This window comes from Hyla sarda, chromosome 2 (genome assembly GCF_029499605.1).
Source record: "Hyla sarda isolate aHylSar1 chromosome 2, aHylSar1.hap1, whole genome shotgun sequence".
Lineage (NCBI taxonomy): Eukaryota > Metazoa > Chordata > Amphibia > Anura > Hylidae > Hyla > Hyla sarda.
This window is the reverse complement of record NC_079190.1, coordinates 375,726,364-375,752,707: the sequence shown is the minus strand read 5'-3', so window position 1 is coordinate 375,752,707 and position 26,344 is coordinate 375,726,364. Positions and strand designations below refer to the sequence as shown.

The 26,344-nt window shown below is 40.2% G+C and overlaps 1 protein-coding gene across 6 annotated transcripts in view; it reads left to right on the top strand.

The window, feature by feature from the left end:
* RAP1GAP2 (RAP1 GTPase activating protein 2) overlaps positions 1-26,344 on the top strand; it is an 882,491-nt gene that overhangs the window by 543,784 nt on the left and 312,363 nt on the right. The window contains exon 1 of one of the 6 annotated variants that reach the window (XM_056558447.1): positions 18,757-18,881. The exons of the other annotated variants lie outside the window; for them this stretch is intronic. The gene's annotated coding sequence lies outside the window, so the exon portion shown is untranslated. Of the gene's footprint in view, positions 1-18,756; positions 18,882-26,344 lie in introns of those variants that run through there. 6 annotated transcript variants of the gene reach the window in all.

Below are 26,344 nucleotides of genomic sequence, written 5' to 3'. Positions count from 1 at the left end.
AAATGTGCAGCCATTGTGAGTAGTTACTACTAACTAATCGCAGTACATGGAGGATACCAGCACCGATCTATATTAAAATAAAAGATCCTTTATTCCATTACAGCAAGATATTCAAAATAAAAGTCACTCAAGACACAGGAACTGACCCATGTGTACAGTGCCCAAAAGAAGGACGTATATGTCCTATACATGTGGGTCACTTCCTGTGTCCTGAGTGGTATTTATTTTGCACATTGTCTTAAAGGGGTACTCCGTTCCCTTGCTTTCGGAGCTCCGCTCCCCAGCGTCCGGAAGTTATTGTTCCGAACGATGTGTGTGCGGGCTTCCATGTTCAGGGCCGCCCCCTCAACAAAAGTCTATGGGAAGGGGGGGTGTCGTTCGGAACAACAACTTCCGGACGCTGGGGAGCGGAGCTCCGAAAGCAAGGGAACAGAGTACCCCTTTAATGAAAAGAGATTATCATGTTGGTTTATAAGTGTTTGGAATAAAGGATCATTTATTTTAATATAAAACGTTGCCAGTATCCTTCATGAATTACGAACGGTCTTAGTGGAATGCCAAGAGCATGCCACATACAAGGTGAGCCAACCGCATCTATTGTTACAAATAATTTATCTCGGAGTTTTCCAACTTTTTGTTTAGTAACAACAGGAACTAGCAACAAGTACAACTCCTTCAAAGGTTGCCACCTATTTTTTGAAGGATGAATCAGCTTAGATGTAAAGGTGTTTTGCCTTCCTCTGGATCAACACAGTATGGACACAATAGGGTTATAGGTTGAACTTGGTGGACTCTGGTCTTTTTTCAACCTAATGAACTGTTACTATATTTAGTAATTCTCTATATGATTTCTAATATTTTGATTTCAAGAAATCAGATTTCTGTAATATTTAAAAATTAAATTCATCGTATATTTAAAGAGTATAATGTACACGTGTGGGAGCTCTACGTAAAATATAAGAGACCTAAACTGAGGATACCTACCCATGGGCAATATATATATATATATATATATATATATATATATATATATATATATATACTGATTTAAAAAATAGAAAAATAGCAGTCCTACTAGGCTAGGAAGAAAATTTAGAATGTGGCTGAATAAATAGAGATAAATAAAAAAGAAAGAAAGAAAGTGTCTGATAATAAGATATAAAATATAATGACATTTATTGAATAATACTGTGAGGTCTGGGGGCAGGGCTCTTGCCGCAGACAGCTCACTAAAATAGAATGGTAAAAGTTAGTTATAAACATTTAAAACATGACGGTAAAATAGTATTGCACTTAAACGGTGGGACAATGATGGGGGTTTCTAAACCAATGTATGTAATAGGATATGTCCAATAAACAGTTTTTTCAGCTCTGGAGGCTCGCAGTTACGAGCCCACTGAGTATACTTTTATGCGCAGTAGCGCTAACGATCTATCCTCTATACCCCGACGGCACGGGGACAAAGTACAAGAGGGAAAATAGATCAAAGTCTGGCACTTAGTGCCTCTTACCGGCTCCGGCGAAAGCAGTAATATGCGCATAGCAGCGCTTAACGGTGATCCGGATTGATGCCTCTCAGCCCCGGCAGCACAGAGAAGGTGTAGGAGAGGTGAAGATGTCCGGTAGAGATAGGTATTGCGTAGTCCGCTGGAAAAGGTAATGTTTGTTTGTAGCGTGTGGCAGCGCTGGAGGTCTTTGGCGTAGTATCCCTCTCTACCCGGACGGCGCAGGGAGAAGCTGAGAGGGCAGTAAAAGACCAATAGTGGTTGACAAATAATCCAAATAGTCCCGACTTCTTGTGCAAAGGCAGTCTTGGATCAGACGCGTTTCGGGGAGCAGCGTCCCCTTTTTCAATGGTGGATATGCAAAGACAATCATAGTTTTGGGGCTTTGTAAAACATCTAGGTGCCACAGTTACTATTGACTAGGGTATTTAAGGGGTTAAATGTATAGGATTAGATGTTCTTCTGATTCCAGCCATTAGAGCTGTCATTAGACTACCTGCGATGGAACACCTGTACTAAGCTTTTCCACAATGGCGTAAAAAGGTACATGTAGCAGTATGAAGTCCATTAGAGACTGCCGTAAATAGGCGCGTTATTGCTCACCTGTCTACTTTGTTATTGCTGTACTGTCTAATTTGCAAAACACTGTAAAAACAATAGTGTAATAGTACTGATACTATAAAGCCTAGTCATAAATAGTGTTGCTCGTGAATATTCGGAAATATCGCATATTTGCGAATTCGCGAATATTCGCGAATCTAGCACTATATATTCGTAATTACGAATATTCGTTTTTTTTTTCACAGTACACATCACAGTGATCACCCCTCTCTGCTTCCAGCTTGTGTGGTGTAAAGAAGGCTCTAATACTACTGTGTGAGACTGGCGTGCGAATTTTCGCATATGCTAATTTTTGTATATATAAATTTTCGCATATGCAAATTTTCGACAGGGCTCTGCTGCTCAATATGGGTAAGGTTACTATATGTACTTAACTTGATTAGTTTCTATGTCTCTCTGTAGTCTGCATGTATCCATGGATAGTGCTTGAGTAATTACTATATCTTTATATGCACATTTGCATTCTAATATTCTCAGGCACCTTATTGAACTGGTTTAATATTTAGTAATACCCACAATTGTGGTAAGTGTATACTATATATACCGCACATAGAGCACTCTAGCAGGAATAATTTATGTGAAGTGCAGTTCTCTAAGAGACTGAGAAACCATACTGATTACCTTCTACACCATATTATATGTAAGCTTATTGTAGCTGGCAGTAGTCCTATTTTTTTGTACTGGTGTTTAACCTTAATCCCATTTCCAATCATTATCGTCTGTTTACATTGTTTTTTAAAAATTGCTTTAATGAAATCATGATTTTAATTATTAAGGTGTTGTCTGAACTTGATTCTCTTTTTGTATACATGGTATTATGAGTTCCCTTGTATCTATGCAGGAATCGGTGTACCCCCGAATATATGCCACTAAGGCAAGGGGTGATCATACACGACATATGCTAGAACCTGTATTAATGAACTTTTTCTAGACACTTGTGAGGGAGGGAAGTAGACATTTTCCCGGGTCCTGAATTTGGCAGGTTAGGTGTTTTTACTTACTTTCACAGAGCTGCTGGGACATTTTTTACTTGCATTATAGATGCTACAATCAAATTTGATTGCGGTGTCTAAGGGGTTAAATCCGGGCATCACCGTGATCGGTGATGTCTGGCATTAGAGATGGGTCCTGGTGGCAGATAGCCGCCAGGACCACCCAGCTATGACCCGCGCTCAGCTCCTGAATGCGTGTCATAGAAGGGGAGTGGGATGCTGTCGTCCACAAGGGGTTAAAGGTTGAATTGTGGAAGGTAGAAATTATTAATAATTACCTTTGCGCACAAAATAGCGACCTTTGACAAAAGTCGCAAATGATAAATATGTGACCACTGCATGGTCAAAAAGAAAAAGTTCTACAGGTAGGCAAAAAGAATGAAACTGTCTATATCAAAAGACGCATAAAAGTTGCTAAATATGCTGCTTGCGCCTGAACTGCGCCAAAACATAGACAAAAAAATGCTCAAAAAGCAACGATAAATCTCCCCCATAGTGTCCTGGAACATAAGGATTTTGAACAATTGGTCCATCAAGAGTGAAAGAATCATTACATTAAAAAGTTTTCAAATGACAACATGATGGACAACAAGATGGATAAGTCCTTTTTTGTCCTTTTTATAAGAGCAGATATTTTTACAATATTTTAGTGGAATACACTCCAGGCTTTTATAGCTGGAAGGTCCATAACTCTCTACTATCTCAGACATTTTACAGGGTTACTGAGAGCGTTCTCCTCCGCTCGGCTGCCGACCTCACACTGAAATCCATAAAATGAGTTCAACTGGATAAAATGGAGAAGAATAAGAACTATTTGTCCTTTAGTTTGGGAGCCTTTTTGCTGTTCAATTTGTTACTTCAAGAGATTAAATTACATGAGATATAAAGGGTCGGAAACAGAAAAACTTTTGTCAAAGAAACTGGCAGGACTATGTAAGTGCTCCTGTCGACAGTTACATTTTCTGATTTAAGAGCATAGATCATACTGTTCTTATTCCAGGCAGAATGCATTTTAGTTGTCAATTGTGAATACTGATATCTCTCACCTGGAGCCATGAAGTGGCCTATGGAAATAACACACAACTGCAATGGTTTGACAGCACAGTAAAGGATGCACAGTCCAACATTTATCATTGTCTTTAGACTCTTGTGTCTAGAAAAGCCGCAAAAAAAGGCACAAGCAGGGTTTATTTGCACCTTTTTGTTTACACATTTCTGCTGATTTTGAGTTGCAATCCACAGATTTTGGCAATACACATGATATGGAAGGGTTTTATCAACTGCGCCTTTTTGGGAAAAGGTGCAAAAAAGGCGCAAAGCCACTGAAAAGTCTCTAAAACTCCACCAGCCCAGACTTAGCTTAGCATTTTGGTGTATGTGAAGAGAGAAATTTCAGAAAATGTGACCTGCACAAAATTTATCAAATGCTCTGTGACCATATAATATATTTGGTGCTCCTACACATTACCAGCACACAAGAAAAGGTGCAGAAAAATGCTTCACTTACACCAACAATGATAAATGCTTCACTTACACCTACAATGATAAATGCTTCACTTACACCTACAATGATAAATGCTTTGTTTCCTGAATGCAAAATTTTGCAACATACTGGCCCACATTTATCATTGTAGGTGTAAGTGAAGCATTTTTCTGCACCTTTTTTTGTGTGCTGGTAATGTGTAGGAGCACCAAATTTATTATATGGTCACAGAGCATTTGATAAATTTTGTTCAGGTCACATTTTCTGAAATTTCTCTCTTCACATACACCAAAAAGTTACACCAAGTCTGGGCTGGTGTAGTTTTAGACACTTTTCAGTGGCTTTGCGCCTTTTTTGCACCTTTTTACAAAAAGGCGCAGTTCATAAATCCCTTCTATATAATGTGTATTGGCGAAATCAGTGGATTGCAACTCAAAATCAGTGGATTGCAACTCAAAATCAGCAGAAATGTGTAAACAAAAAGGCGCAAAAACAGCGCAAATAAACCCTGCTTGCGCCTTTTTGTGCCTTTGGTAGACACAAAAAACAGTCTAAAGACAATGATAAATGTTGGCCACAATCTCCATTTAGGGGTTATCCAGGTTGTAAAAAAAATTAAGAATAACACATTTAAGGGACCCCACATTAGATAGTATAACAAACCAACAGTTCCTCACCTCTCTGATTTACGCTGATACCCATTAAAGGGGTACTCTGCTGCTCAGCGTTTGTAACAAACGATTCCAAATGCTGGAGCCGGTGCCAGGAGCTTGTGACATCATAGCCCCGCCCCCTCATGACATCACGCCCCGCCACCTCAATGCAAGTCTATGGGAGGGGGCACGTCGCTCTAAATGAATGCTAAGTGCAGCAGGGAGATTGCAGTGGTCCCCAACGGCGGGACCTCCACGATGAGACATCTTATTCCCTATCCTTTGGATAGGGGATAAGATGTCTAGGGGTGGAGTACCTCTTTAGGGTCTATTCACACGTACAGTATTCTGCGCAGATTTGATGCGCAGGATTTCAAGCTGTGTTCAGTTTACATTGAAATCTGAAGCAGAATACTGTACGTGTGAATAGACCATTAAGGTCTACTTTTGGATCTTTTCACATCTGCAACATGGTTTCTGTATCTAACAGAAGCCACAGCACTGTGCTCAATCTATCACAGGGTGGACATCAACAGACTTTATTATTTACATAATTGGGTATGTTATCACAGTGGTGCCCGCCATTTTGATTGGATACATAGTGGTGCATGCAGTCCCATTTTTAATAAAATACAGTTTTAATAAAAATTAAGGTATCTATGACGGTGTGTTCTAATGATGCCTCCTTTGCAGATGTGAACAGAGCCCAAAAGAGGTAATTGAAGTTAAACATTTATTGAGATTGTAACTCAGACACTAAGGGAAATGAACATGGGTGGTTATGTCTGTATATTTACTAAAATGACATTAGCACGTGCTTCATCTACAATAAAAACTCCCATCCTTATGACAGAACCCATTAAATGCATTTTGCTAATTAAATTTGTACCTATTACAAGTAAAAAACAATTCACACAAGGGGAGTATATAGTCTAAAACATAACCTTTAATACGTCTAAGAAGTTCAGATTTCTTTTCTCATTGATAAAATGTGAATCACAGACATCAGACAATAGATGGGACATTTTTGTATTTGACTTTTAAATGGTGCATTTTCATTATGATACAAACTGACCAGCGGCCCTAAGGGTACATACAGTATCTGAGTGTCCTCACCATCCACAAATCAAAGCATACCTCAAGAAATATCCAGTGATTCCCAGTATGTAGAGGTCCCTTGAGCTACAATGGTCTTTTTGCTGGCATCATAACTTAATAACTTAAACGTTTCACAGGGATTGATAATTTATGGTGTATAGTCCACCTATGTGTATTTCACTGGAAAGATGTCTGCAAATCTTATTGGGGGCAAATCTAACATGACTTTCTGAACTGCATGTGCTGCTTGGCTCACTAGCAATGCTTTTTGCACAGTGTTAAATATTGAAGGCCATGTCAACATCTTGAACGCTTTGTCATGTCCCATAAACCATTCCCGAACAACATTGAAGTGGCCGGGAACATTATCCTGCTAAAAGACGCCATTATGGAATACCATTGAAAAGAAGTGGTGTATTTGGGCTGAATCAATGTTTAGGTCGGATAGAGTGTCATCCATAGAATGCCTGCTCAGAACCTAAATTTAGGATTAAACCAGATGACCTACCCAAATGCAATATTGAGCGTTGGGCACCCATGACCAGTTCCAAGGCTGGTGCAAGGATTTTAGCCACCCTAGGCAAAACCTCATTTTACCACTACCCCCCCCCCCCAACCCTTAGGGGTTTGGCTTTTGGTCAAAACTAATTATTTTTGTCCGATATGTAAACAAGTGTTCCCCCATTTGTAAACAATACAACCATCCAATGACTGAATAACACTGCCATACCAGAATAGAATAATACCACCATACCGTCACTGAATAACACTACCATACCAGAATAGAACAATACTGCCATACCGTGACTGAATAACAACGCCATAACAGAACAGAACAATACCGCCATACCATGACTGAATACAACGTCACAGAAAAACACAACAATACAGCCACACCTTGACTAACACTGCAATAACATACATCTATACACACACACATACAGTCATGGCCGTAAATGTTGGCACCCCTGACATTTTTCAAGAAAATTAAGTGTTTCTCACAGAAAAGGATTGCAGTAACACGTTTTGCTATGCACATGTTTATTCCCTTTGTGTGTATTGGAACTAAACAAAAAAAGGGAGGAAAAAAAGCCAAAAAATTGGATATAATGTCACACCAAACTCCAAAAATGGGCTGGACAAAATAATTGTCCGGCTTATCTTAATATTTGGTTGCACACCCTTTGGAAAAAATTACTGAAATCAGTCGCTTCCTATAACCATCAATAAGCTTCTTACACCTCTCAGCCGGAATGTTGGACCACTCTTCCAAACTGCTCCAGGTCTCTCTTATTGGAAGGGTGCCTTTTCCCAACAGTAATTTTAAGATCTTTCCACAGGTGTTCAATGGGATTTAGATCTGGACTCATTGCTGGCCACTTCAGAACTCTCCAGCGCTTTGTCACCATCCATTTCTGAGTGCTTTTTGATGTATTTTTGGAGTCATTGTCCTGCTGGAAGACCCAAGATCTCGAATGCAAACCGAGCTTTCTGACACTAGGCTGTACAGTGTGACCCAAAAATCCGTTGGTAATCCTCAGATTTCATTGCATGCTGCTTGCCTAGTAGCGGCGGGGGGTGGGGTTTGCGCAGGCTAGCGGCCTAGAGTAGAGGGCGAGTGGCGGGGAGGAGGGGGTTGTTCTTGTGCCTTTAACAGGAAGCGGGACCTGAGTGAGGGGTGCTGTGCTTTTCTGCCAGCTATGGGACAGTGTACAGACAACTTTCTTGCATCAAGAGAGCGCTGTAGGCGACTGCCTATCCCGCCTATAGGTGGTGCTGGCCCTGACCAGTTCCACCTGTTGTTCTTTTTTGGACAATTTCTAGTAGGTCCTAACCACAGCATACTGGGAACACCACATAACACCTGTCCTTTCGGAGATACTCTTACCTAGTTGTCTAACCGCTACAACTGGGCCCTCGTCAAAGTCACTCAGAGCCTTATATTTGTCTATTTTCCCATCCCCTGACTGGTGTCATTGTCTCTAGATAAATATTTGTATATCAGACAATCAGGTAATACCCCAAAAAATATTAACGCTTTTTTTTTCTTCGGTATAACCAAGTTTAACTGTGTCGAAAGAATTTTCCAGCAGCCCGATCATTAGTTATCGCAGTTAACCTTTCCTGATAAGGTCATGCAGTGCACGCTGTAATTGCCTTCGGGTTTGCCTTACCCATTAATGACTCCACAATATGCATCTAATATATACTGTGCTACAATTAAACCAAGAATCCTTGCAATGGTCGTCACACAATGTTCCCGTAAAGAAAGATCAACCATTAACTACAATAGACTGCTTTCTAAAGAAAACAAAGCCATTCATGTGGACATTAGCCTTAACTGAGCTATGCTGTTTAATATAAAAGTGGAATAATGTTGTTCCTTTAGGCAACTTAGAAACCATTTACAAAGGTCATGACTATTTCTTGCATGACAAAAATATTTTTTTGGGGGGAATTTATCATCGCATTTAGAGCTTTTTTTTTACTTACTCCGGGCGCACAAATGTTGCACTTGCACCTTTTTTTTTTGTGACTTTCATTGATATACATAAGGTAGCAAACAGCCTTACCCAAACAATTTTCAGTTTTTGCCTTGCAGTTGTTTCAAATTTATAAAGTGTGCATGTCTCTCATAGGCATAACAAAAGCAGTCAACCCCATCAAAATGTTGCAAGCCAAAGCCAGCCTTTGGAGTTGAGAAAAAGTAAAATTTATCAATCCCCCTCTGATGGTATGATAAATAGTGTTGAGCGGCATAGGCCATATTCGAATTCGCGAATATATGGAGGAATATTCGTCATATATTCGCAAATATTCGCATATTCGTAATATTCTCGTTTTATTTTCGCATATGTGAAAATTCGGGTATGCGAAAATTTACATATGCGAAAATAATCATATACAAAAATTAACATAAGCAAAACATCGCATATGCGAAAATTAGCATATGCAAATTTTCGTATATGCGAAAATTCGCACAACAGTCTCACACAGTAGTATTAGAGCCTTCTTTACACCACACAAGCTGGAAGCAGAGAGGGGTGATCACTGTGATGTGTGCTGTGAAAAAAAAAAAAAAACGAATATTCGTAATTACGAATATATAGTGCTGTATTCGCGAATATTCGCGAATTCGCGAATATGCGATTTTCGCAATGCAAATTTTATTCGCGAGCAACGCTAATGATAAATGTGTCAGCTCTATTGGCTGGTGAAAGCTACATGCACCATATGATTGCTGTTGGGGTATAAAAGCAAACTGTGCCGTTCCTGGAGCAGAAGGTTGTTGCCAAACTTATCATATTGCCTTTTTGTTTCTCTGCCAAGTCTCAAGGAGGTGGAGCCAAGCTACTCAAGTGCCACAGCCTGGCATGCCTTCTTGCTTGACCTCCCAGACCCTCTATGACTGGCATACAGGGATTAGCATGTAATTAAGGAGGGGCTGAGTGAGGAGGCAGGCCAGGCTGTGACACTTGAGCAGCTTGGCTCCGCCTTCTTGACACTTTGCTGAGTAATAAAAAGGTGATTTTTATAAGTTTGGCAACCATCATCAACTCCAGGAAAGGTACAGTTTGCATTTATACCCCAACAGTTATCCAACAGTGTCTGTAGCTCTGAGCAGGAAATACAGATGACAGGTTCCCTTTAAGACAAGCTTTTTAGTGACAGACAGTTTCTTGAAATCTACAGAGAGACTGCAGAGGGGGGGGGGGATTGGAGGAAATAGTGACCATGCGAGTAAAATTCATGATTCTGGAGTGGCAAATTATATAACTAGATATATAACATATAAATGGATTTATCTCCCAATGAACAATATGCAAGATGATTGAGATATTTTACACACTTTTATATTTACAGCAGACAGATTGCAGTACATTTGCCAAACTATTAATATTGCGTAGCTGGTGTGTGACAGTGTGGCCCACCTACCTTTATGTAAACTATACTGTTTATATATGATGGCTGAGCCGTTATACAACTAAAGCCTTTTGTCTCAACCCCCTTCCTCAGAGAGTGCAAGCTCTTGTGAACAGGGCCCTTACTAGTTACAGCAAGTCATGTTTGATTATTGTCTATTTATGGCCCAGAATTGTAGCGCGGCAGAATATGTTGCCACTATATAAATGCATTATGTTATTATATTATAATACAATATGTTTTTGAGATTACTTTTATTATTATTATTATTATTAATAATAATAACACAACTTTTATTTCTGATGAAGTGGAACAGAAAATACCACTTTATTCTAGTACAGATTTTTCACTATGGCGTCAGCTCAGAAGTTTGTTTGTTCATATGACAATATGACAAAAGTTAAAATATATGTTGGAAACATTGAAATCTGGATGACCATGGTATTGATGTTGATCACTTATATAATTTGGGGTTTTGGTCATATTTATGCAGACTTACCTTACTGTAATGTAAATGCATATAAGCTTCTGAGAATAATATGAGAGTAACCATAGATGGTAGCTACAATTATTGAAATCTACTAATGGACTACAAACAGTCTCTCCATCTATTTAACCAAATTACTCAAATGCATGATATTAATGACACCATGTCCACTAGGGGGCATATAACTACTACTTTCATTTCATGTGTGATGTGTCCATGTTACTGATGGGAAATTACAGTCCTCCGGACATGCTCTGTTACATTATCCCTCCAGTAGCAGCAGCAGCTAATCATAATACAACCATGTGCATAAACTTTCAGGCTATGTTCACACACAGTATTTTGGCGGGGAAAAAAATAGTTTTTTTTTCATTATTGAGTTTTATTGACAAATAAAAACTGAAAGTCTTGAAATATTGTTTAAAAAAAAAAAAAAAAGACCAAATGGCAGATAAAAACAGCCTAAATTGCCAGCTTTAAAAAAAATTGTTAGCTGGAAGTACCAACCAAAAAACTTGAGTGTTCACATAGCCTAAGGGTATAAATAACATTTAGACATCATAGGAAGCTTTAAAATGCTAAAGGTGTTGACTATTTATACCGTATTCAACTTTTAGAAGAGTATTTGATTTGTTTTTCCACTGAAGAAAAATTTAAACAAAAGAGAATAATTTTTTGTTTAAAGGGGTTATCCAGGAAAAAACTATTTTTTTATATATCAACTGGCTCCAGACAGTTAAACAGATTTGTAAATAATTTCTATTAAAAAAATCTTAATCCTTTCAGTACTTATGAGCTTTTGAAGTTAAGGTTGTTCTTTTCTGTCTAAGTGATCTCTGATGACACGTGTCTCAGGAAACGCCCAGTTTAGAAGCAAATCCCCATAGCAAACCTCTTCTAAACTGGGCGTTTCCCGAGACAGGTGTCATCAGAGAGCACTTAGACAGAAAAGAACAGCCTTAAATTTAGAAGCTCATAAGTACTGAAAGGATTAAGATTTTTTAATAGAGGTCATTTAGAAATCTGTTTAACTTTCTGGAGCAAGTTGATATACATAAAAAAGTTTTTTCCTGGAATACCCCTTTAACATATCCAGTTCCATTCATACACGTAGGTATCCAGGAGTTTTTTTTTTTTTTTAAGCTATAACCATTTGCATTGATCATATCCTTGACTTTTATGGATGAAACCTTGTCCCGTTCCATGCAGGGTATCTCCGGTAATCTTCTCTGTTAGCTTAAAGGGGTACTCCGGTGAAAAACTTTTTTTTTTTTTTTAAATCAACTGGTGCCAGAAAGTTAAACAGATTAGTAAATTACTTCTATTAAAAAAAATCTTAATCCTTCCTGTACTTATTAGCTGCTGAATACTACAGCGGAAATTCTTTTCTTTTTGAAACACAGAGCTGTCTGCTGACATCATGAGCACAGTGCTGACATCTCTGTCCATTTAAGAACTGTCCAGAGTAAAAGGAAATCCCCATAGCAAACATATGCTGTTCTGGACAGTTCCTAAAATGGACAGGGATGTCAGCAGAGGGCACTGTGCTCGTGATGTCAGCAGACAGCTCTGTGTTTCAAAAAGAAAAGAATTTCCGCTGTAGTATTCAGCAGCTAATAAGTACAGGAAGGATTAAGATTTTTTAATAGAAGTAATTTACAAATCTGTTTAACTTTCTGGCACCAGTTGATTTAAAAAAAAAAGTTTTTCACCGGAGTACCCCTTTAAGCTCCAGGCCCGGCCTGGGGCATGAGCGGAGCTTAGTGACGTCTCCGCTGCTGTTCTCTTCTGGGTCCCGCTGCTAGAGAACAGCAGCGGCGACATCAAGCCCATGCTGCCCATGCCCCAAGCCGGGCCTGGAGCTTAAGCTAACGGAGAAGATTACTGGAGATCCCCTACATGGAACAGCCTGAGTGTGGGAGAGAAAAACGGAGAGACCGACACAGGCGCCTTGTGCGTTACCACTAGACAGGAATAACAGATAAAAACAAACACAGTGAACGGGCAGGAATTGCCCCTTAGGTAATGGCCGCTCACCTTGAGCGAATAAGGTATTCGCATATAACCCACACCGTGGGTGACGGAAAGATCGGAACTGCTCCTGAGGAAGTTGGTTGCTCCCCCGAAACGCGTCATCTGTGTACTTCATTGTCTTCTTATGCTCTAATAAACCACTCCGGTGTTTTACCAATACCTCTGGTTGGCTTCTACATTACTCTGGAACTAGCAGCGCCTCTGTAAGGGTCATATTTTCCTTCTCCGCCTACATGGAACAGGACAAGGTAAGTACCTTTGTCATCAGTGTCACCTGCACTACCTGACGGTACAGACAGGTTAGTGTAGGTGACACTGGTTGAAGATTTCCTTTAATGAAAACTGGGCATGATCTGCTGTTCACTGTGAGTCAATCTACACTAGCTTCTAAAGATCAGCTGGATTGTATCCAATATAACCAAGCAGATAAACACCAAAACAGCATAACGCTATCCCTAAATTATGGCTATTATGAATTCAAAAAGTAAAAAATTCTCTGAAATCCAATTTTTAGGGGAAATTTAGAACAACTTTGATTAATTCCAAATCGATTTGCTCATTTTTAGTAACATTACATTGTGACATTTAACTCATTGGTTCTCCATTTATTACATTATTGGGATGAGTTTTCCAGAGGAAAAGCTGATGTTTAGTAGCAGCTACTGTGTCAGGTCACAGAGTAGGTGTGTAGGCAGTAAACTTCCCTTCATGGTATTCATATGGCACAATGACATTAAAGGGGTACTCTGCTGCTAGACATCTTATCCCACAGCATTCGGCATTCTAACTGTGGCAGTGGTCATGACATCATGGCCACACCCCTCATGACCTCAAACCATGCCCCCTCTATTCATGTCTATGGTAGGGGCGTGGCTGTGGCATCATGATCATGGGCTCAAACTCTGAGCGTTCTGAACAAAAGGTTCAGAAAGCTGTAGCTCCGAAATTACCCTTTAAAGTGCACCATAGCCTACCAGGGGTTGGTCTCACGATGCCGAACATACCTTTGTTACTAGTTTTTGAGTCTATATTCTCTCAAAAATAACATTTCTTCTGTATTTAATAGTGTCGGAGAGGTATGGACAGGGGTCTTCTTTGCCCCTAGGCTGAAACGCCTCTGCATGAAGTTGGGCCCCTTTGATTGACACTGCTGATAGCAGCCCTGTGTGTTATGTCCACGCATGTGCAATGAGTCGCTGACCCATCAGACCTGTTACTAGAGGCCGGGAGTGATCTCTCACTTTATATGAGGTCAGAAATTACATATATTTAAAGTGGATATTTTGGATTACCAGATATGATTAAAGGGGTTATCCACCATAAGGAAATTTTAGAACTCACTTGCCAGAACTGGGTATTTCCTGTTGGATTTTGTTCTCTGAACTACATATCCCACAGTTACATGCCTGAAAGTTTGAGGTCACTTTCCTTCCTCCCACACATCAACCACCACACCCATTGAAACACAGTGTTTTCTAACCAGGGGCCTACAGCTGTTGCTAAATTGAAGCAGGACAGGCTTCCTCTGATCACCTGACTAATGATGTCAGGTCTCGACGCACTGCAACCTGGGAAATCCGATGATATGAGTAATTTTGTATGCTGTTAAAAATAAATATTGGGGCGATATTCACAGAAGAATTGCGAGATCGTTGTTACACGTAGGTACAGACACTATGAACTGCACTAAGTTTACAGCCCCTGTAGCATAGTCAAATAAAAAAAAAATCCAGGAATACCCCTTTAATATACAGGTAAATTGGTTTGATGTTAACATTAAGTATAGGATTTAAGTTGAGAAATGTGCATTCTCAGGAATCAATGGCATAATAAAGAAGTTCACAGCCAGTCCCTGTGAGATAGGAAGAAGAAATGATGATCCATGCTTTCTATGGAGCGAAGGGAAATGCAATGAGTACATATTCACACTGAATTGTTGCCTATGACCGAATATCATAGGGGATGAGTCAGGATGCAGACAGATGTTCACAAAGCTTCTGTGAGCTGGAAGAATGTATCTACAGACGTCATTGTATCCTCTAACTTTCTTCACCAAGATTATATCCAGCACTCACACTATCTCAGACTGTAGAAGTGTTATCTGATGATTGAGACACTCTTAAAGGGGTACTCCAGGGGAAATAATTTTTTTTTTTTAATTAACTGGTGCCAGAAAGTTAAATAGATTTGAAGATTACTTCTATTAAAAATTCTGTATCCTTCCAGTACTTATTAGCGGCTGTATATTACAGAGAAAGTTCTTTTGTTTTTGGATATCTTTTTTTTTTTTGTCTGTCCACAGTGCTCTCTGCTGACACCTCTGTCTGTATCAGGAACTGTCCGGAGCAGGATAGGTTTGCTAGGTTTGCTATGGGGATTTGCTATGAGGTGTCAGCAGAGAGCACCGTGGACAGAAAAAAAAAAAAATCCAAAAAGAAAAGAACTTTCTCTGTAGTATATAGCAGCTAATAAGTACTGTGAGGATAAATATTTTTTAATAGAAGTAATTTACAAATCTGTTTAACTTTCTGGCACCAGTTGATTAAAAAAAAATGTTTTCCACCGGAGTACTCCTTTAATTTACCTTGTATGATCTGTAGTGCAATATTGTGTTATGGGAGAGGTCCTATATCTTTGCTAGGAGGAATATTTGAGGAAAAGAGACTTTCTATAATGGATCTTTCTCATAAGCAGAACTCACTGACAGCTTTGTCATGTAAGAAACCTCTAGATGAACTGCAGTGCTAGGAACAGTCTGGTCTGGACACGGTTATACCGTGTTAGCAGATTTCATCATGGTGAATTCCTTATTATACAATATAACCAGAATTTCCCCCTTTACAATCAGTAGTGATTGTTATATATATCCTGGACAGTTCCCATTCCCTGAACAGCACAAGACAGTTTGTAATCGGTAAATGGGGTGGTACAATCATAGTGCAATCTTCTTACTTATTTAATGTAGTATCAGCACAACACAGAGGGGTTATACAGTGAAGGACAGCAGGGTTGTGAGAGGTGACAGCTTCGGAGAACTGCAAATCGCTTGAAGAAGTGCGATATGCACAAAACGACAGTCACCTTTCACACCGTTGATGTCCTTCACCGTATTGTCCAAGACAAGGTAAGGGTTAATGGTAGCTTTACTGAGGTAGACAGATGGACCTCGCAGCTTGCTGGGACTTGTAGTGACTTTGACAGACTTTAGGACAGCCACGCTGACTATAACAGACTTGACTGTAGGTACTGACAGCAGACAAAGACAACTTGACTTACTGGCATGTGGCTGTAGGTAAGCTTGAAGCCCCCAGATGTGCTGGACACTAGCTCTGAGACGTCTGGTCTTTACTGTGTCTCAGGATATAGGAGAGAGACTGTAATGGGTGCCCCTCTTATAAAGAGGGGCTGAGCCAGAAGCCCATAGGTGAAGCTACAGGTCACCTGGTTAACTGGTGCTCTCTGGGTAACAAACACATCATGTGAACACATGATCATTTGACTAATTCAAAGGTCCTTAAAGGTCCTTTATCCATAACACACATAGCACTATACATTATATATATATATTTATATATATATATATTACTATGGGGGAGACACTGCAGGAGAGCTAATAGGACACAGAGGGACTCAAGCTGACAGGGCCTAAGTACTGTACGGGACTATATCCCGTACTTGGACATCACAGAACAGTGCTGACATTTGTGCCTACATGCATAGTGATCTGCTGGAGTAATAAACCAAGGTCTCTGATTTCATGGACTATGTTCCTCTCAGTTTGCAACAAGTGGCAATAACTGGCCTGTCATCTAACAGGAGGCATCACCCAATCATACTGAACTTACTTGATACAATATCTGAGGTTTCATGTGGCTGAAAAAATTTGCTTTCGATCTGGCTTTTATACTTATACATTTGCTAATTTGCAGATCATAATGACTCCTGTTATTTCCTCAATTTTCATAACATTATTGTTCTTTTTGGTGTTTTTGGTGTAATTTTATTGTTGAGGAGTGTAATATCACTGTTACCCCCACACTGTTAATATTCTGTGGAAACACTAAGCACAATTTCTAGTAAAATGATTAAATAAAGCTATCAGCAGGCAGCAATTTAATTTCTCTAAGAGCAATATAATACACAGTAAGTGAAGCTTTCCCATGTAAATAATGCTAGGCTTGTCAACTCACACACATGAAGATATTCTCTTCCACAGCAAATTATTACCTGTGGCTGGATTCACCCCAGGTCATTGCTCATTTCAATCTAATAAAGTATAATCACATATAGCACATTCCCGTTTAGCGTGTTTATAAGATGCATTGAATTTTAATATTCCATTTTATTCTAATATACGCTTGCTGCAGAAATAGAGTATTGCATATATAGGCAGAGAACAGTGTATTAGTATAATACGGTTATTGGGAAGGGTTATGAGAAATATGCCATAAGTCAGATATCATTGTTTCCAATTATGTCTGGTTTCATTGGAAACAGGATTACCCTACTGCACTGTAAAGTCTACTAATAATATGTCTTTACATTTGGAAGGGAATAACTTTTATATGAAAAGGAGCGGGTATGACAACTGGAAGAACCAAAGGTAAAGCTATGACCAACATTTTTTTTTCTATAGAATTTATGCACATACATTAGGACATCTTAAAGGGGTTGTCCCAAATCTACAGGAACAACTTCTGGGGTCCTCATAAATGCTCCATTCATTCTCTGTGGGGCTCAGCAGTGTTCCAAAGAGAATACTGTTCCATTCACTGGGGAAAAATTCATCATTTAGGTGATGCCCGGGAGTCTAGTTTAAAGGGGTTATCCAGCATTTATTAACTTTTTACTATTGTGCCCATGATGCCAAGTAATGTCTTAAGTACATTTACTTGTGTTACCTGGATGTGCCCCTTTTTATGATTTTATGGTCCCCCCCCCCAGGTTCAGCATTCCACTGGACTCTGGATGACTGTTGTCTCGAGCCTTTCCCATCCGGTTTGGCTCAAGACAACAGCTGATCACGGGGAGGCTTCTTCTTGTCTTCCCTAACAAGTCAGCTCTCTGATGACCTGTGCGGTCCAGCTAGACGTGCCGCTGCCCCTGTGATCAGCTGTTGTCTCAGAACAGCAGAACAGGATCCAGGGAAAGGCTCGAGTCAACAGTCATCCAGAGTCCAGAGGAAGTCATTAGTGATAGTGATAAGTTAATAAACCCTGGATAACCCCTTTAATATTTTTTAGCTGTATTCTGTAGTATCATCCTTCATATCTAAGAGGTACCCAGCTAGTCACCTGCTGTTGTCCCAGCACAAACACTGTATAATGTAGAATTCTACCTGAGCATTATATAATAGCTTTAGTTTAGAATTCTCAGCACCATTCCACAACATCAGAGGATACAATGGTGTCAGTTATATCTGTTTGATGTAGTACTGTTACTTACTGTTATAGTATCACTGCAAACATGTGCAGAAAACTATTCTACAGTTTACATTCAGTTATCATGCAGTTAAACCTGATCCATATGGAAACAACACCTATAGGTTGTTTCCTTGTTTCCACAAAGTTCTGGAAGTGAGACCTGTACCCTAGTAAACCTTCTTATGCTATTTAATGTGTTCCTTTTTGGACTGATTTTCCCCTCCAAAACAAAAACCTGCCAAGTGGAAAAGTGTGGTGTCCCAGTACAGAACAGTACAGAGTCCTTAAGTCCCCACAGGAAGAGTCCCTCAGGTCCACAGGGCTCTCTTGCAGGGTTTCCCCCAGGTTATATGGTATAAGTGCCTTGTATATTCAATATGTTCATTTATTGTCTTTGTCAGTATGTATAAAGCTGTACTGATTGTATGAAATGTTGGTCATGTGTCTTGTAATCACATGACATATCCAGAGTTCCAAGGGCACAGGTACCCCAGGCAACCAGCTACCAATGGGCTATAGTCCAGCCCCCTAGTATATAAGAGGCTGTAGTCTGTATATTCACTCTCTTAGTTCCTGGCATTAAAGAAAGCACAAAGTCCTGTACTATCCAAGTTCAGCTTATCTAGGCCAAAGCCTAAGAACCTGAAGCCACAACTAAACTGTAAGTGAAATCTACCTCTACAATTCAAGTCCGCTACTGTCCCGCTAAAGTTACAACGGTAGTACAGTGGCCTGCATCATTACTACAATAACTACAAGTCCAAGCAAGCCTGAGAGGTTCCCTGTGTCCCGGTCACCTCTGTTGAAGTTGGCTATTTGTAAAGACTGTTATCTGCCTTTTCCAAGTAAAAGTTCAAGTTGCTTCAAATCCTTGCTGTGGACTCTCATTTACTGCATGCCGTTTCTGGACTGGTTGTCAGCGGTGCCCTATACCAAAACAACCACATTCTGGCGTCACAAACACTAGGGGTTAACAACATCTTGCCCCAGGGGTTAATACCATCCGACCCCACCACTCACTGCAACACCCAGTGGTCACCACAAAAGCAGTCTTAGGCCAGGTTTACACTGTGAAATCTCTAGACGGAATTTAGCTTACATTGTCCTGGGCACCTGGACTGAATACACCCCATTAGTGTGATTCCACAAGCATTGCATCTCTTAAAGGGGTTCTCTGGTGGAATTTTTTTGATTTTTTTTTTTTTAAATCAACTGGTGCCAGAATGTTAAACAGATTTGTAAATTACTTTTATTTAAAAAATCTTATTCCTTCCAGTACTTATCAGCTGCTGTATACTACAGAGGAAGATATTTTCTTTTTGAATTTCCTTCCTGTATGACCACAGTGCTCTCTGCTGACACCTCTGTCCATGTCAGGAACTGTCCAGAGCAGGATATGTTTGCAATGGGGATTTGTTCCTGCTCTGGACAGTTCCTGACATGGACAGAGGTGTCAGCAGAGAGCACTGTGGACAGACAGAAATAAATTCAAAAAGAAAAGAACTTCCTCTGTAGTATACAGCAGCTGATAAGTACTGGAAGGATTAAGATTTTTAAATAAAAGTAATTTCCAAATTTTTAAGTTTCTGGCACCAGTTGATTAAAAAAAAAAAAAATTCCAATGGAGTACCCCTTTAATGCAGATGTGTCACAAATACACAGCAAAAGCTATACTTGTTACATGTGCATTTTTTGCAAGTTCACTGGGTATATCATCCCTGTAAACATAAAATGGTGAAATGAATAACAAATTCACAGCATATTGTGCGGCTGCAGCAGCCAATCTGAAGATAAAATTCAGAGCATGTTCAGACTCATGTGGATTCAACCAAATCTTTTAAGTGCTGTCCCCTCAGCACTGCTGTCCTAGGCACTAGTAGAAATGCAACCCTAGTAGAAATACTCAAATAATTTTAAACAAGTATAGATCACAGACAAGGTACACATTAAGCTAAACATAAATGTGCCTGGGGTTCTCCAGCAGCAATATGTTACAATAATTTATGTCTATGAAGCGAGCGCAGAAGCTGCGGTTACTTCATAGATGGTGAGGATCAGCTGCTACGATGACAGCTAATGACGAACATCAATGATTATGCTGGTGTCTGCCATAAACCCTTTAGATGCTACGATGAATACAGATCTCAGCATCTAATGGATAAAATGAAGGTGCTGGTGGATTCAGAGTGCTCCTCGACCCTCACAGCATGATCACGGGGGTCTGATGAGTTGAAATGGCTGATGGAAGGTCTACTCCTTATCGCTGATCAGTGCTCCACTCATACAGTCTCTGTACTAGTAGATTGCCATTATCACTGAGCAATGCTATGCTAGGGCATAACACTGAGCAGTATAAACAATCGAATAACCGTTTATAATACTTCTCTGTGGACATTAAAAGTGTTAATAAATGGAGTAAAAAAAAAATAATCCAGAATTGATGATCTTTTTTGCATATATATATATATATATATAGAAATAAAAAGTGATCAAAAACTCTTATCTAAACACGAATGGTACAGATAAAAACTACTGATCACGGTGCAAAAAATCAGCCCTTGTACAGCCCATATAAAGAAAAATACATAAGTTATAGCGGTCAGAATAGAGCAGTCTTAAGCATACTGTAACCCCAGTATCTGCCATTCTTGCTTATCTTGGCCAAGTTGCTCACTCAGCTCCCTGCTGCAGGCTCCAGACTTCCATTGTACTGTCGAGGGGGTTGCAAGTTGTGGGAACTTTCCCCATTTATAACATTGTTTTTTTGTTTCGCCATGCATTTTATTGTAAAATAAATGGTGTTAATACAAAGTACAATGGTTGTGCAAAAAAAAAAAAAAAAAACTCATATGAAAAATAAAGGTGTTTTTTAAAAGACGAGGAGGAAAAAACTAAAACACAAAAATGAAAATTGTCCACAAGGCCAAAATGGGCGGTGTCCTTAAGGACTTAAAGGCATTTTCTAATGATAATATATTGATGGCCTATCCTGTGGACACCAGGCACTCCGCCTATCACTGTACTCGTACTAGACATATGAACAGATACAGAAGCCCTGGCTCCATACATTGTGTAGTGGCTGTGCTGTGTTCAACTTTGTTTCTTGGATAACGAGTGATGGAGCAGATTGTTAGTGTAGCATGTGGTGTAGTGTATAGCTTAGGGAACCTGTGCTGTATATTGCACACGCTTTGTGTGACTGTAATTTCTTGTATGACTTGTAATGGCGACTGAATGATCAATAAAGTTCTTTCAGTAACTATTGAAGTGAATGGCTCAACAACTTCCTGCTCTATTTCTCATGTAGTGTGTGTCCCCAGGTTCTGCAGAAGAGCTCATCAGCTCCCTGCCAAATAGATATTGATGAAGATTGATATATGTACAAAAGATTGATATACATCTAGAGATGAGAGTGAAAAGATTGAACAGTAAGAGAGAATATGTGTTTGTATATGGGAATTTATCCTGTGACTTAGTGATAAATTTCATATCAATAGGACACGTGCATAGAACTTGCTGAATGACAGTATGGTTGCCTCTCCCAGCATGAGCAGTATCTCTTCGCCAAACTTTGCGGAATGGGCTGGACTGGACACTGGACTTGTGCTCTTAAGACTTCTGCTGCTGTCATCTTCTATGCTATGAATTTTTTGTGATTTTTGGCATGAATGTTGTCCCCTTCAATGGCTATCCTACATGTTTTTTTTTTTTTTTTTTTTGCACAGGAACCACTTCAATAAATAACATGTCCCTTTTTTTTTTTGCAATGCAGATTTCGTAGTTATAGTGGAAAAATATGAACTATGGAACAGATTCCTATTGAAAACAATGGTACCCGGGGTGCAGGCAGAATTCATGCAGATTTCGGTGCAGAATACATGCATATCCTTTGCTGAAATCCACATGAAAATCAATTGTGCAAACCTGCCCCATGGCTCACCTTTACAAAAGGAGGAAAATAGCAAAGACAGTATGAACGCAAACCTTTCGAGGTCCAGGATTGATGTGAGCCCATAAATTATTTGTACAGCTCTAAATTTCCAGGGATTTTCTTTAAAACATTACCTGATAAAAAGACTATTCATAAAAATGCCTTTTGCACATAGGGCTTCTCAGCTTCCAGTGTATTGGACCATTTAGGATGTCTGCTAATGTTACAGCATTCCTAGTTGTTTGCTGTGTGATTCATTCGTCGTGTGCTTTCCCTTTGGTCTATAATTGTCCGCGTCCTCCGAGGTGCATCGTTCAGGTGGACTCTGTGGTGCTAGGGAACCATGCGGCCTGTTGCTCCAGCAACCCAGCTTGTTTGAAGTGTGATAAAAGCTGTATATTGCATTTGGTCCCAGCTGTTACCAGTTTAGACTGATACACTAACAAAGCCTCGGCACCTTTTAGGCATGGTCTCATTATAAGAGAAGGTAGTGTGCACTGCGGTTTACATTGAACACTTTTACTTTCATGGGGATGACTGGAATCGTGGTTACCGGCTTTCTCTTCCATTATTTCATGGCTTAAAGGGGTACTCTGCCCCTAGACATCTTATCCCCTATCCAAAGAATAGGGCTTAAGATATCTGATCGTGGGGACCCCGCCGATGGGGAACCCCGTGATCTCCCTGCTGCACTCCGCGTTTGTTTAGTTTGTCGTGTGCAGCCCTGGAGGCTCGTGATGTTACGGTCGCTGCCGATGTCATGTACACGCCCCCTCAATGCAAGTCTATGGGAGTGGGCATGACTGGCATCACGCCCACTCCCATAGACTTTCCTTGAGGGGGGAGTGGTCATTGAGTCATAAGCGGGGCATGACCGTGAGGTCACGAGCCTCCACCCCACATCGCCAGTCATCCAGCGCAGAGCAAAGTTCGCTCCATGCACTGGATTTCTGGGTTGCTGCTTTGGATAGGGGATAAGACATCTAGGGGCGCACCCTTTAATCCTGGGTTTTACATTCTACCTATTATTATAATTATTTGCCATGAATAATTAATATATGTGAATATAAAAAGCTGTAATAGATATTGTAATTAGGAGGAGATAGCATCATTATTTTCTTCTATAACCCTATTTCTCTGTTTGCAGGCTCCTTAAAGGAGTACTCTACTGCCTAAGCGTTCGGAACATTTTCTGAACGCTGAGGCAGTGGAGTACCCCTTTAAATATGGTAAATAACAAACACATACTAAAAATGTATCTAGAATGTATGAACTAGGGGGTAGGATGGTAAAGGCAGCTCTAATAAACAAGTCAAAAGTTTTAATTGGTCAGAGTCTTAGTGCTGAGACCCCCACCAGTACTTAGATGTAGTCGGGTGAAGTGCATTGCAGTGTGTTTCACTCCCTAGCTAGGCGTTTAGTCTGTCTGATTGCAGATGTCAGGCACTATAGACTTGTAATGGAGTCTGACACCTTCAATTAAATTGAGTGCCAGGTGAGGGAGTGACATGTCTGAAGTTATTTTTATTAAAAAGTATAGCTTTAATGTCTTAGTATAAAATGTGTAATTATTAATAGCGAGGGGCATAGCTAAGGGTTTATGGGCAATAGTGGAAAAGTTTAGCTTGTCTTTTATAATCTGTTCCACCATGACCTAATGTGTTATGCCACCATGCCCCTGATGATCTGTACAGCCATTCCCCAATTATTTGTGCCACCATGCCCCATGTACTGTGCTAACACATCACAATAAACTCAGCCACCATGCCTCTGATGTATTATGCCACTATATCTCAATGAACTGTGCTGCCATGCTTTTAAAGTCTAATAAATAATAAACTGTGCCACTGTGCCCCTTAGCCCTAAATCATTGTTTCCTAATCTGTGGTTCTCCAAATGTTGCAAAATGACAATTCCTATCATGCCCTGAAATCAAGCAATGATGGAAGTTGTAGTTTTGCACCATCTGGAGAGCCAAAGATTGGGTAACACTGACCCTAAATACCCTGCATCCCTGGTAATACTCACCTGTCGTCACTCCTACGCTGCTCTGGCTTCTCTTTTCAGGTCTGACTGCTGTGGAGGCAGGCAGTGCTAATCAATCCTGCAGGACAAAGCAAGCGCTGAAGGGGGTTAGAGGGAGCCAAACATTCTTTTGTTTCTGTCGCCACATAGTTTTTCAATTGTATTGCTGTCCTAAGGATGCCGATACTATTGAGTAGGTGAACTGGACTGAAGTTCCAATATGTGGCAAGAGGGGCTTGTCGGTTCCCCTAACCTAGGGGCGCAGTCTCAATTGTGAGCATTGCAGCCCATATAGAGAAGTTGTAAAATATAACATGATGCTGCCATGCACACCAGTGAGCACACCACAATCCCTGTCTCAGTAATACTTACCTTTTTTGGCGGGATTGGCTTTCGACATGTTGACTTTTTAAATACAAGGCTAAGGGTATTTTACGCTGCAGGTCCGCCGCTGAAGGACCCCTACAGGGTGCCTTTAGATATGCGTATTGCCGCTCTGAGCAGACACACTGCTGCGATGTGCGAGTTGCCGCACATACGCGGTGTACTCGCACACATCGCAACGGCTCCCCCTGCTCCCTGAGCTAAGCTGAGAGCAGCATCGATGTGCAAGTATACTGCGCATGCGAGCGGCGACTCGCACATCCCAGTGTGTCTGCTCGTAGCGGCGGATTGACGCTCCGAGCAGGCATCTGTAAAGGCAGCATATAGCGGTCCTTCAGCGGCAGACCCGCAGCATAATGCGCACTGGGGATCCACTCGTGTGAACGTACCCTAAAACATCAGTGTTTCAACAAATACAATATTCCACCTAGTACCTTGTTCATTTACTTTTTAGCCCCATCCACACTGCCAGGTGGAGATTCTTTCTGTAGTGGGCGCTGCTAAAATCATCAGAGGGAGTATCGCGTAAGCATGCACCATCGCCATAAACAGCAATGTAGTATGGCGGAATTCTGCTAAAAGAATGAACATTCTTTTGGTGGGTCCTGAATCATGAAGGTCTGCTATGGAATTTTTCGCTGTATACATTCCTCAGTGTGAATGCTGCGGCAAAATGCCATTGGATACAAATGGAAGCGGAATTCCATGGTGGAATTTCGCTGGCGGAAATTCAGGAATGTGGACGAGCCCTTTATATCCTTGTGATTTTCTCCTTGAAATTTTCAAATCCCAGAGGTGGGTTTATAGCAGTATGTAACAGCTGTAGCTGCTGACCAATTTACTGTATATACAGCCCACTGTATAGCACAACGCTTATAATTATTCCATATCCACTTCATTATCCATATTACACTATTATATTCCAGTGTCCTTTTTGTTTCCCCCTTTCAAGATGTTCTCTTCTCGTTCCCAAATTCTGATCAGATTTGTCCTCCTATTACTAGGTACTATATAACACTTCATGAAAATTGGAGTGAAGAATGGGAGTGGAATACAGATGGAGCAATAGAAGGGAAATTGTTACATTCTAGGAACATTAACCAAAAACACTGAAAATTTGAGAATTGTTTTCTTCTGAAATACTGTCAGTCAGTGGAGTTAATCCATGTCCAAACTTCCCAACACATAATCCACATAAATTGTGCATTATTAAAATGACCTAGCACAAACAATCACACAAGGATTTTATGTGGTTTTCCCTGGGATTCCGATGTGGTGTTCATGTGAATAACCCATAATGAAAAATACACACTGTGAGTCTAAGAAGACACAAAGGAAAGGGAATTATTAAAGGCTGAGCTCTTATGTTCTTCTAACACCATAACTAGTGGGTGCATACCGTATATCTTTCAGTAGCATTTCCAAGGTTTGTCTCATGAAGACTATCCCTTTTTATATGGCCTATTAATGGGAATGAATATCTTAGGGGGGAGTCACATACGGAGGTCACCCCTCTATGATCCAGAATAAAGATACTCTATGAAGTTAACTCCTGCTCTTATAGATTCAGTAAAATGAATGACCAATATCTAATAATATCTAATACTATATTTACCATATGGGGGAGAGGGGGAAGTTGTCCAAGGCCTCTAATTCCCAGTAATATACTCCTCTGCAATAAAATATGATGAGTTTAACAAAGTAAAAGTATGAATGAATGGCTAGCACATGCTTGGAAATTAAATTCCCCTTCTTCCTGCACAGCTTATGGGAAGACATCCAAT